Source organism: Alexandromys fortis, unplaced genomic scaffold (assembly GCF_014885135.2).
Source record: "Alexandromys fortis isolate MF-2015 unplaced genomic scaffold, M_Fortis_MF-2015_v1.1 scaffold_26, whole genome shotgun sequence".
Classification (NCBI taxonomy): Eukaryota; Metazoa; Chordata; class Mammalia; order Rodentia; family Cricetidae; genus Alexandromys; species Alexandromys fortis.
Genome location: NW_026067894.1, coordinates 8,407,415 through 8,418,387, shown reverse-complemented (window position 1 = coordinate 8,418,387; position 10,973 = coordinate 8,407,415). Strand labels below are relative to the sequence as shown.

Genomic DNA, 10,973 nt, shown 5'->3' with positions numbered 1-10,973 from the left:
AAAAAAAAAAAAAAAAAAAAAGACAAATTGAAGCCAAGTCTCAGAGTTTGTCTACCTTGTAGAATGATGAGAAAGCCCCTCTCCCATAGTCTCAGCCCTACTCTTTAGCTCTTCCTCCTAGACCAGTTACAGAGGACGCCCAGTGCCAGAGAGCACTCCAGGCTCTCCTCTAACCAGCTGTGTGAATTTAAACTTTCTTTCTCTGTTTTCTATTTTGTTTTTCGACTCAGGGTTTCCTTTCCCTGTGCAGCCCTGACTGTACTGAAACTAGCTCTGTAGACCAGGTTGGCCTCTGACTTGAGTGCTGGGATCAAAGGTGTTCACCACCACTCGGGTTAATCAAGTCTCTTAAATCTCCAAATCTGTGCCTTCATGTGCATAATAAGGCAAAAATAGATGGGCAGTGGTGGCGCATGCCCTTAATCCCAGCACTTGGAAGGCAGAGATGGAGGATCTCTGTTGAGTTCAAGGCCAGCCTGGTCTATAAAGTGAGTTCCAGGGCAGTCTCCAAAGTTGCAAGGAAAAACCCTGTCTGGTAAAAACAAAAGAAAACAAAGAAAAAAGAGTCTGTCCTGAGCCTCAGAAGACACTTGGAACTTAAAAAGAAGTGTTTTCAGTTTTATTCTTTTAATGTGCATTTGTGTGAGTGTGAGCATCATGTGGACGTCAGAGGAGATCTGGGCTTGCCAGACAAGCACTGCAGGAGCTTGGGCTTTCTGAACCTGCTGAGATGTGAAGACTTCTTTTAGATGAACTAAATGAATTTTGCATTACAAAGGCCATGAGTCTGTGCATCGTTATGAGTAAGAAATAGCCCCCACAGCCTCCTGTGTTGACTGCTTCCTCCCCAGCTGGTGGCACTATTTTGGGAGGTGGATGAAACTTAAGTGGGTGGGGCATAACCGAAGGAAAGAGGTCAGTGGAAGCCTGCAGTAGGCATGTTGCCTTTTACCTAGCACCTTCCTTCTGCTCCGTTTTCTGTTTGCCATGAGGTAAAAAAAAAAACCTCGTCACTTACTCCTGACACCATGGAGCCCGCCAGTCATGACTGAACACCCAGAAACCAAAACCCAAAATAAGGCTTTTCTGTTTAAAGGGGGAAAATGCCACTTGTGACAATTCCAAAACTGGCCAAATATTGTTAACCTTGCTATCATGGTCAGAATATCATATATGCTCCCTTCCCTTCAGTGACCGACCACCTGGGAGGGAAAAAGGCTATTGTTGAATTATTCTGCCAAAGTAACCCCAAAGTAGTACTTCCTCTATAAGATGTGCATAAGGTAAGGGCTCCTAAGATGAAAAGAGGGAAGGATATGAACCTACATTCGGTTTAATCCAAATCGTGACAGAAAGGGTTGTCTTTAGTGCGCCAGTGAAAGACAACTTGCTGGGCCTGATGAAGCAGGCCTATAACTCCAGTGTTCCTTAGAAAGCTGAGGCTGGAACAGCACAGGTTCGAGGCCTGCATGGACTAGTAAACCCAGAGGGGGCAACTGACCAAGAGCCGATCTCGAGATTTTCTGACTGGCCAGCAATGAGGCTCGGAGAGCAGAAGTGCTTGCTGTGCAAGTCTGACAAGCCGAGTTTAATCCCAGGAACCCACAGTAGAGAACTGATCACTATGCTTCACGCACTGACAGGACATTCAAGCAGTGGTGTGTACCTTCATGCCTGTGTGTAGCACACACACCTCTCTCTCAGAGTGATAATGAATTTTCTTAAGAAGTGAAACACAGAAAATTGGTGATACAGCTTTGCAGTACAGAGGGCGTGCCTAGCATGCTCATGGCCCAGGTAAATCTGGGCTAAACAGCAAGAGCCTGTCTCAGAAAAGAGAAAATGAAATACAGCTTAACAATGAAAAAAAATCAACTGTTAAGCCTCAGATTCAGTCCAGCTCGGTACTCTCTGGCTCAATGATTAAAAGCACTGACTGCTCTTGCAGAGGACTGGGGTTCAATTCCCAGCACTCACATGGCAGCTCACAACCCTCTGTAGCTCTACTTCCAGGAGATCCATCACCCTCTTCTGGACTCCATGGGCACCACACACATGCAGTGCACATACATTCATACAGGCTAAAGACTCAAACATATAAAGAAAAAATAAATCTTAAAAAAAAAAAATGGGTACGCCCGGCAGTGGATGGCACACGCCTTTATCCCAGCACTCAGGAGGCAGAGGCAGGTGGATCTCTGTCAGTTTGAGGCCAGCTTGGTCTATAAGAGCTAGTTCCAGGACAGGTTCCAAAGCTGCAAAACCCTGTCTCAAAAAAAAAAAAAAAACAAACCCCACAACAGCAAAAATTATACTCAACAGCAAAAATTAAATTCTTAATAAGATAAAAGACCTACAAGAAAAAATAAGCCAGAACTCAAACCAGAAATAGTCCAAAGGGTTCATTCATTCACTGCATGAGGACAGACTGACCACTCAGAGAGCACACCTGTGTCCTGCGTAGGGCTAATATAAATAATATCTTTACCTCAGAAGATACCCCAGAATCATTTTCTTCTCAAAACTGTTACAGGCTTTGTTCATTTATTTATACTCGGGTTTGTTTTTGTTTTTTTGAGGCTGGGAGTCTCACTATGTATCCCCCCAGTTGGCCTCAAACTCCCAGAGATCTGGCAGGCTTTGTTTAGAAAGGTGGTGGTGGGGCACAAGGTGGCGGTGGGGCCCAGCACCTGGGAGGCAGAGGCAATCTCTGCAAATTCGAAAACAGCCAGGGCTATTACACAGAGAAACCCTGTCTCAAAGATCCAAGAAAAGAAGGAAGGAAGGAAGGAAGGAAGGAAGGAAGGAAGGAAGGAAGGAAGGAAGGAAGGAAGGAAGGAACACTTGGGCCAAGTGTAGTGAGATAATGACAATATTTGAGAAGTGGAGGCAGGAGGATAAAGAGTTTAAAGCTGGCTAGCATGAGCTATATGATGATCTCGAGGCCTGCCTGGGCTCCATCAGACCTTGTTTTAAAAGGCAGACACAAAAAGAGCACTTACCTGATACTTTATCCCAATTACCCCTCCCCCCCCATCCTTGGACGGAATGGAAAAGCTACTGCCACTGTCACCAGGCTTCTAAACTCAAACTTGAGAACAAAACTTTCAAGTTGCTCCACCAATACATTACAGCTCAAGAGATTTCAGAAAATCAGAGACCTTCGGAAGAAATACATTCAGCTGCTAAGACAAGTCGTAACCCCTCACACCTGTTTTCTAGAAGTCGTGATTATGCACCTGCAGAGAAGGGCAAACCAGAAGTCACCGAGTGACTCCAACCACCAGATTGGGGGAGGGCAGAGGGGGGGGTGAACTCCACTAAAGCTTTTCAGAGAGGGGTTCTGGGATACGCAGTTTCTCTGTCTCTACACTTATTTACCCTTAGAGATGGGTACTAACAGCCCACTCCCAAACAGAGACCTTTTGTACTGGGCGCTACAGTCGATGATGCAAACACCTTGGCAAAGTTCAGTTTGGTGCCAGGATGAGCCACTGAAGGCATCTGCGGCTGCCAGAAGCCTGAACGAACACACACACACACACACACACACACACACACACACACACACACACGAGGGAGAGGGGGAAGGAGGGAGAGGAAAGGGGCAAGGGGGAAACAGAGAGGAGAGGTAGAGATAGAGACACGAAAAGAGCAGGTCAGGTCATTGACCTCTTGAAACTTCCACCTGCCTTTCTTCCTGAGTGTGACCAGCGCCAGATCAGATGTCAAAAACTCCGCAAAAATAAATAAATAAAAGTCCCGTGATAGGACGACTTCCACCTCTGCCCCGGTGGATCCTCCGGGACCCCTACTGCCTGCTCCCTACCTCCCAGCCAGCTCTCTGCAAGCCTACCACCCCCGGCCCACTCTGCCGAGGCCTGCCCCCTTCTCGGGACACCCCGAAGTCCCGAGACGGTCGGGCTCAGGCCCCCAGCACGGGAGCCGGCCCAGAGCAAGCGGCCCGTGTGCTGAGGCTGCTGAGCCCGTCCCCGACTCGGCGCCTGCGGCGGGGATGGGGCGAGGGCGATCCGTACCTGTCAGGTCTCTTCTCGGGACCAGCAGCGGCGCAACTTCAGGAGCCCATGACGGTCCGGGGGCCCGGCCCCTCTCCCGGGAGCAGGGGCGCGGATCCCGGGAAGGGGGCTGGGGACCCGGGCTGCTCTAGCCTCGTCCCATGCTCCTCGCCTGGCGCCTGGCCGGGGCCGGACAGCGCCTCCGCCCGCCCCTGCGCACCGCCTCACACCCGCGCTCACACACACTCACACTCCCTCGCGCGCTCTCACACACGCACTCCCCTCCCTCCTCCTCCTCTGTTTATCTCCTCCAGCTGTCTGGGGACCCAGGAGAAGCCCCGCACTGCGCCTGCGCCACGCAGTCTCCGCGCCCGCCCCGCGCCTCGCGGTCTCCGGCTACGCTACGGCGATGGCGCCCGGCAGTTTCCAGAATAGTGAGCGCGGGCCCCAATCCTCCCCGCCCCCCCTTCGCGCGCCCGGTCAACGTCTGCTGCCGGTGGCGCCCACTAACCTGCTAGCGGGGAAGCCCCCGCACCGCCGGGGCCAATCGGCGGCACCGCTCGCGGGAACGGCAGCCAGTGGGCGGGCGGAAAAGCCGGACTCAGCCCTGGAGTATCATGGGAGCCGTAGTTTTTCGCCATCGCGGAGCTCCTGCGGCGTGAGCTTGCCCCGCCCGGTTACCATTAGTTACCTGGACGCACCTCCCTTCCCATTGCAGGATAAAATGCTGTCTTGCACACCTTTCCTGGGACCCAATACCACATGCTTGCCCTAAGTCCAGCACAGCTCCCTCTAGGAGTTCGTCAAAACTGCCTCTGCTCCTGTAAATTAGTAGACGCCTTAGGCTAAGACCCAGAGTCCACCCAGAGCCTCAGCCTGAAATTCCTTCACCCCTCGGGGAGGCAGCACATTCCATGCTGGAATTTTCCGGAGCGGGAAGGAAGAGGTTAAGAGAATCGTTCATACATTGGGTGCCTGGAGTAGTCAGCCACACGCTCTCGGAATTCAGGATTGATGGCAGACAAGGTTCATCTAATATGAAAGCTTTTCTGACTTTCGAGCCTTGTGGAGTCCCAGGTCAAAGTGGAAACACCCTCCTCTCTAAGGAAGTTCCCAAGGTGACAAGGGAGGCACTGAGGATAACTTAGAGAGACCAGGAGCTTCAATTCAAAAACATTTTCATTACCCTCTGAGAAGAGAAAATGTCACTTGTGGTACATAGTATGCCAACGTCCAATAAATAACACTTTTATTTTCACTGTATTGAGTAATATCCCTTTGATAGGTATAATTGTTGCTACGTTTTACAAAAGAGAAAAGAAGTATAAAAAGGTTAAAAGTTTCTAGCCCAGGGTCACATAGCTGATAAGAAAACAGGGTTGAAAGCAGGCAGAGCTAGATACAAACATTTAGCGCTTAGAATGTTGGTTCCATGTTTATCATTCAGTGAGTGTCTTTTTTTGCCCATTTCTGTTCAAATCACATGTGTAAATTAATCCAAACTGATTTCTGTCCATTTGAAGAATCAGCTCAGCCTTCAGGGCCTTTCTCCTAAAGAGGTTGTGGGGCATTTCCTCTTGAACTTTCCCACATGGATGTAGATAGGTAGGTAGGTCGGTAGGTAGGTAGGTAGGTAGGTAGGTAGGTAGATAGATAGATAGATAGATAGATAGATAGATAGACAGACAGACAAACACCCAATTGGGTGGTGGTGGCACAAGTCTTTAAATCCCAGTACTTGGGTGGTAGAGCAATCAAATCTCAACTATTAGGTTCCAGCCCAGCTGGGGCTACAAAATGAGACCTTCTAGCCGGGCAATGGTGGTGCACACCTTTAATCCCGGCACTCGGGAGGCAGAGGCAGGCAGATCTCTGTGAGTTCGAGACCATCCTGGTCTACAAGAGCTAGTTCCAGGACAGGCTCCAAAGCCACAGAGAAACCCTGTCTTGAAAAACCAAAAAAATAAAATTAAAAAAAAAAAAAGAGACCTTCTCACAAACCAAAACCAAAACCAAACCACAGCCGTGGAGACTAGAAGGCCTTGACATCATCTACCTACAGCTCTCTAGTTTCAGGCTACAGCCTTGGCCAAGGGGGCGGGGGAGGTTGTGACCTGGGTCAATAAAGCAACAGAATAGCTAATATTTATCCTACATTTCCCACGGGAGATAAGTGTTTCCAGCGGATTAAACAACACTCCCACAATCACGCAGTTAACAAGCCGCAGAGTTTAGCATTAAAACCTAGGTAATTCTAATCCATTAATAATCCCCATTATTTTCGTGGGGGATTGTTCAGGTGACAAGGTCACAGAAACAAGAAGGAAGAGGGGTGGACTGTGTTTCTGTGACAGTATGCATGGGTCGCCAGGATGAATGACGGCAAGGTGTGGATGACTGGAGATGGATCACAGTGAGTACTGCTGATTTTCTGGCTGGAACTCACTGCCGCCCTCACGCTTGGTCACATGCTGTCTCCATATTCGTTCACATATATGTATTTATATGTATACACATGTAACTTCACACACTAATTTATTAGACTTACATTAGAAAGGATACTTATCTCTTAAATCTGTGCTGGCTAGTACTTTGTCAACTTCCTGCAAGCCAGAGTCCCTGGGGACAGGGAACCTCAACTGAAAGAAATACTCCCAGCAGTCTGGCCTGCTGTGAAAGGGCCCAGACCATGGTGGGTAGTGCAGGTGGTCCTGAGTGGTTCAGGAATGCAGGCTAAGCAAGCCATGAGGGACAAGCCAGTAAGCGGCACTCACTCCTCTAGTCTCTGCTTCAGTTCCTGCCCTGACTTCCCTTCATTACGGTTCTGTGATAGAGACATGTACAATTTCTTCCCCAAGTTGCTTTTGGTCATGGAGTTTTAGCACAGCCATAGAAACCTAATTAAATCACTCATTTACATAGAAAAACACAGAGGGGTTGGAGAGATGGCTCAGAGGTTAAGAGCACTGACTGCTCTTCCAGAGGTCCTGAGTTCAATTCCCAGCAACCACATGGTGGCTCGCAGCCATCTGAAATGAGATCTGATGCCGGAGAGATGGCTCAGAGGTTAAGAGCACTGACTGCTCTTCCAGAGGTCCTGAGTTCAATTCCCAGCAACCACATGGTGGCTCGCAGCCATCTGAAATGAGATCTGATGCCCTCTTCTGGCATGCAAGCATACATGGAAGAAATATTGTATACATAATAAATAAATAAATAAACAAACAAACAAACAAACAAAAAAAGTATATAAAATATAAAAAAAAAAAAAAACACAGAGAAGGTGAACAGCCAGGTAGGACGCAGCTGAACGGCAAAGCACTTGCCCGGTGTGCAAGACCTGAGCTTTGATCATCACAGAGAAAAGGACTCAGCTCAGAATGGGACACACTAGCCAGAAGTGTATTCAGATTAGCTAACAAAGGAGCCTTCCAAGTCAGCAGAGCTGGGCGAGTGTTGGGAGCTCTTGAGCCTTCCATCACTGGAAGTATTCAAGTCCAGAATGTAGTAGCTATGTCTCCAAGACAGCCTAGACCCAATTATTGTACTAGGGAGCTGTCTAAAGGATCAAGTCCAATAATCTCTGACTTGGTCTTTTGGAACAAAGAACATTCAAATAAGTTTATGGTACAGCTGCTTTCTTCTTCTCCCACAAAGCTCAAAGGATGCCCCAGCTGATGGCTGCCTCTGCTTCCACAGTCACTGTGTCATTTCCGTCTGATACTCCTGGGCAAAGCAACAGGAGTCAACCTGAACTCGAGTCGCATATTTACAACCCAGCAAATTCTCTTTCTTTTTTTCTTTCTCTTCTTTCCCTCCTCCCGCCCTGAGACACTCACTATAGCCTTGAACTCCCAGATGGCAGGTTCCTGCCTCTGCCTCCTGACCACCGAGATAAAAGGAGTGCACCACCACATCCAGCAACATTCTAACACCACAGAACTGTTACACATGGCCATGAGGAGACACAGACAGGCGAGGATGCTCCTTCCAGCTCCCTTATAATACCAAAAAGAACCCAGCTATCAACTTGCTGGAGACAGTTCTTCCCTTCCAACCATGTGTGTCCTGATGATCATGCTCAGGTTGTCACGGTTGGTGACAAGCACCGTGACTCTGATTTATCTTACCCATATATCAAAAATTAATTAAATGATAGAGAAAAATCTTGACCTTGGCACAAGACCCACCTAAAATTAAAATTCTATAACTTGAGGCTGCTATGTTCCTCAGAGATCTGGCACTTGCCTAACTCATACCAGATCCTAGGTTCAAGCCTTAGTACTACATAAAAACAATAACAAGAAGAAATATATGTGTGTGTGTGTGTGTGTGTGTGTGTGTGTGTACCCTGTACCACAATAATTACTAGTGTTAGCCAGTGGTGGCTCACACCTTTAATCCCAGAATTTGGTGGCAAAAGCAGGAGAATCTCCCTCTAAGTTCCAGGCCAGCCTGGTCTCCAGAATGAGTTCTGGGACAGCAAGGGCTACACAGAGAAACTCTGCCTCAAAATAACAAAACAAAAAACCAAAAACTTCTAGTTACAAAACCTTTTAAGAGGAAATCAAGCTCAACATTAGTAAAGGTTTGAGACCCTTTCTGTTAGCCCCCTCATTTGACCCTGAAAACTGTGGCCTAGTATAGTTAAGTGAGTCACTTCAAGTCTTGTTGTTAGGGACCCAAATCTGAACTGCAGACTATAGATGTGGGGGAGAATCACACCTGCTCACTGGGCCTGCACTGAAGTCCTTCTCCATCATCTTACTGATCTGTGCTCCTTCTTGATAACCTTAGTTATATGAAAAGAATTCACCAACCTTGTTCCCCAGACTTGAGGTTTTTTTTTTGGGGGGGGGTATGGGGATGAGAGACACGGTCTTTCCATGTAAACGAGGCTGGTCCAGAACTCACAATGTAGTGCAGGATACCCTCAAACTTGTGAGAATCCTCCTACGGCAGTCATCATGCCTGGATAATTATTTTGTCTTTCACGACAGGGTCTCATGCAACTCAGTCTGGTCTTGATTTCTGGCTCCTTGTGTCTGGATCTCCCAAGTGCTGGGATGCAAAAACTATTTTCTCTTTATGTGTGTATGTATATGTATGCACATGTGTCCATACATGGAGGTCAGAGGTCAACCCCAGGTGCTGTTCTTCAGTGCTCTCCATCACTTGGGAGGTAAATGATAAAGAATCAGACAGAAGCTTAGGGTCTTGTTTGCCTACATAGTGTATTCAAGTTCAGTCTGATACATGAGACCCTGTCTCAGAAAGGAACTCAGGTTGAAAGCTGGGAAAACCTTATGCATTTAATCTTTCACCCCGTAATTGCACCCAGGACACCCAGATGAGGCTAGAAGCACCTCAAACACTACTCAGTGCTGTCTGATACAACCCCCTCCGTCCTCTTCTTCACTTTTGCTCTTCAGTGTAATAGGTATTGCCCACAACTATCTGCAGAGCTATGGGACTAGAACTGAGGATTGAATTTTTTATTTTTGGTTTTTCAAGACAGTTTCTCTGTAGCTCTGGCTGTCCTGGAACTCACTCTGTAGACAAGGCTGGCCTTGAACTCAGATGTCTGCCTGCCTTTGCCTCTTGAGTGCTGAGACTGAGAACTGAATTTTAAATTTCAATTAGCTTTAAATGGTTTAAATTAGGATAGCTACTTGGGGCCAGTGTCAACCTTCTTAACAACCCAAGTATATATAGTCCAGTCAGCCTTTATTCTGTGAACATAAGACCAAGGCTCTGAAAGATGCCAGTGACTTCGGTAAACTTGCACCAAGCGTGAATAGGAAGGGATTTGTAGATGACGTTTAGTGGACACTGATGGATGGATAATGGACACAGGAAAATGAGAACAATCTACATCTTTAGGACTGGTCCAATCACAAAAGTGGGTGGTATGGATAACTTCTCTGGACCTCACATCTCCTCTCTAAAACAAGGAGTTTGAAGGCACATGTTGGCAATCCTATGACTTAGGAGGCCGAGGAAGAAAGATTGCTGTGATGTGACACCAACCTAGGCTGCAGAGCAAGACCGTATCTCAAAAACAAACAAACAAACAAAAACAAAAAACAAGACCAGGGGCTGGATAGAGAGAGATAGCTCAGAGGTTAAGAGCACTGACTGCTCTCCCAGAGGTCCTGAGTTCAATTCCCAACAACCATATGGTAGCTCACAACCACCTATAATGAGATCTGGTGCCCTCTTCTGGCCTGAAGGCATACAAGCAGACAGAACACTATATACATAATAAATAAATCTTTACAAAAAAAGACTGACAAGCCACCCCCTATTTAAAAAAAAAAAAAAAGCAAAGACAAAAACCAGATCTGATGATTCTTGATCTGAAACCCCTTCCAATTCAGAGGTTCTAATAGGGCAATCAGTGTGCAGGCCTTTCTCAGTGCCACCTAGTGGTTGACTATGGATACTACATCTCGTTTTGAACAAACTTTTGGTCAGGGAGAATGGAAGCCATGAGATCCCCCCCCTCTGACCTACTTTCCCCACCCTCTTTTTAGTGCTGACTCTTCTAGAAAATGTTAGAGTGTTTCCTGACCAATCACCTCTCACGTCCTGCATCCATAAAACCAGGGCTTTGTCCTTAAATGTGGCCTGCAGCTTGATGGATGTCTCCTCTACTAGGCTCCCAGTTGGATTTCTTTTCTTCCTCTGCGAGTGTCCGCACGTAGAATGTCATGACCCCCCCTCAACAGTCTGGAAACAGTTCAGAAATATCTGCAGAGCCCCTGACTGCAGGGTCCTATACAGTTCAGAGAAAACTAATTTTATGAACCTCAGGTAACACAATGAAGAAAAATACCTATCTCTAATAGTGGGTGGTGGTGGTGCATGCCTTAATCCAACACTTGGGAGGCAGAGGCAGGTGGATCTCTGTGAGTTAAGAGGCCAGTCTGGTCACCAGAGCGAGTTCCAGGACAG

The 10,973-nt window shown here is 47.4% G+C and overlaps 1 protein-coding gene across 3 annotated transcripts in view; it reads right to left on the bottom strand.

The window, feature by feature from the left end:
• Positions 1-4,596, bottom strand: part of Wdtc1 (WD and tetratricopeptide repeats 1) — a 57,309-nt gene extending 52,713 nt beyond the window's left edge. Inside the window, exon 1 of one of the 3 annotated variants that reach the window (XM_050149933.1) lies at positions 4,528-4,596. The gene's annotated coding sequence lies outside the window, so the exon portion shown is untranslated. Of the gene's footprint in view, positions 1-4,037; positions 4,301-4,527 lie in introns of those variants that run through there. The other 2 variants (XM_050149943.1, XM_050149930.1) reach the window with 2 other exon arrangements.
• Positions 4,597-10,973: the final 6,377 nt, after the last annotated feature.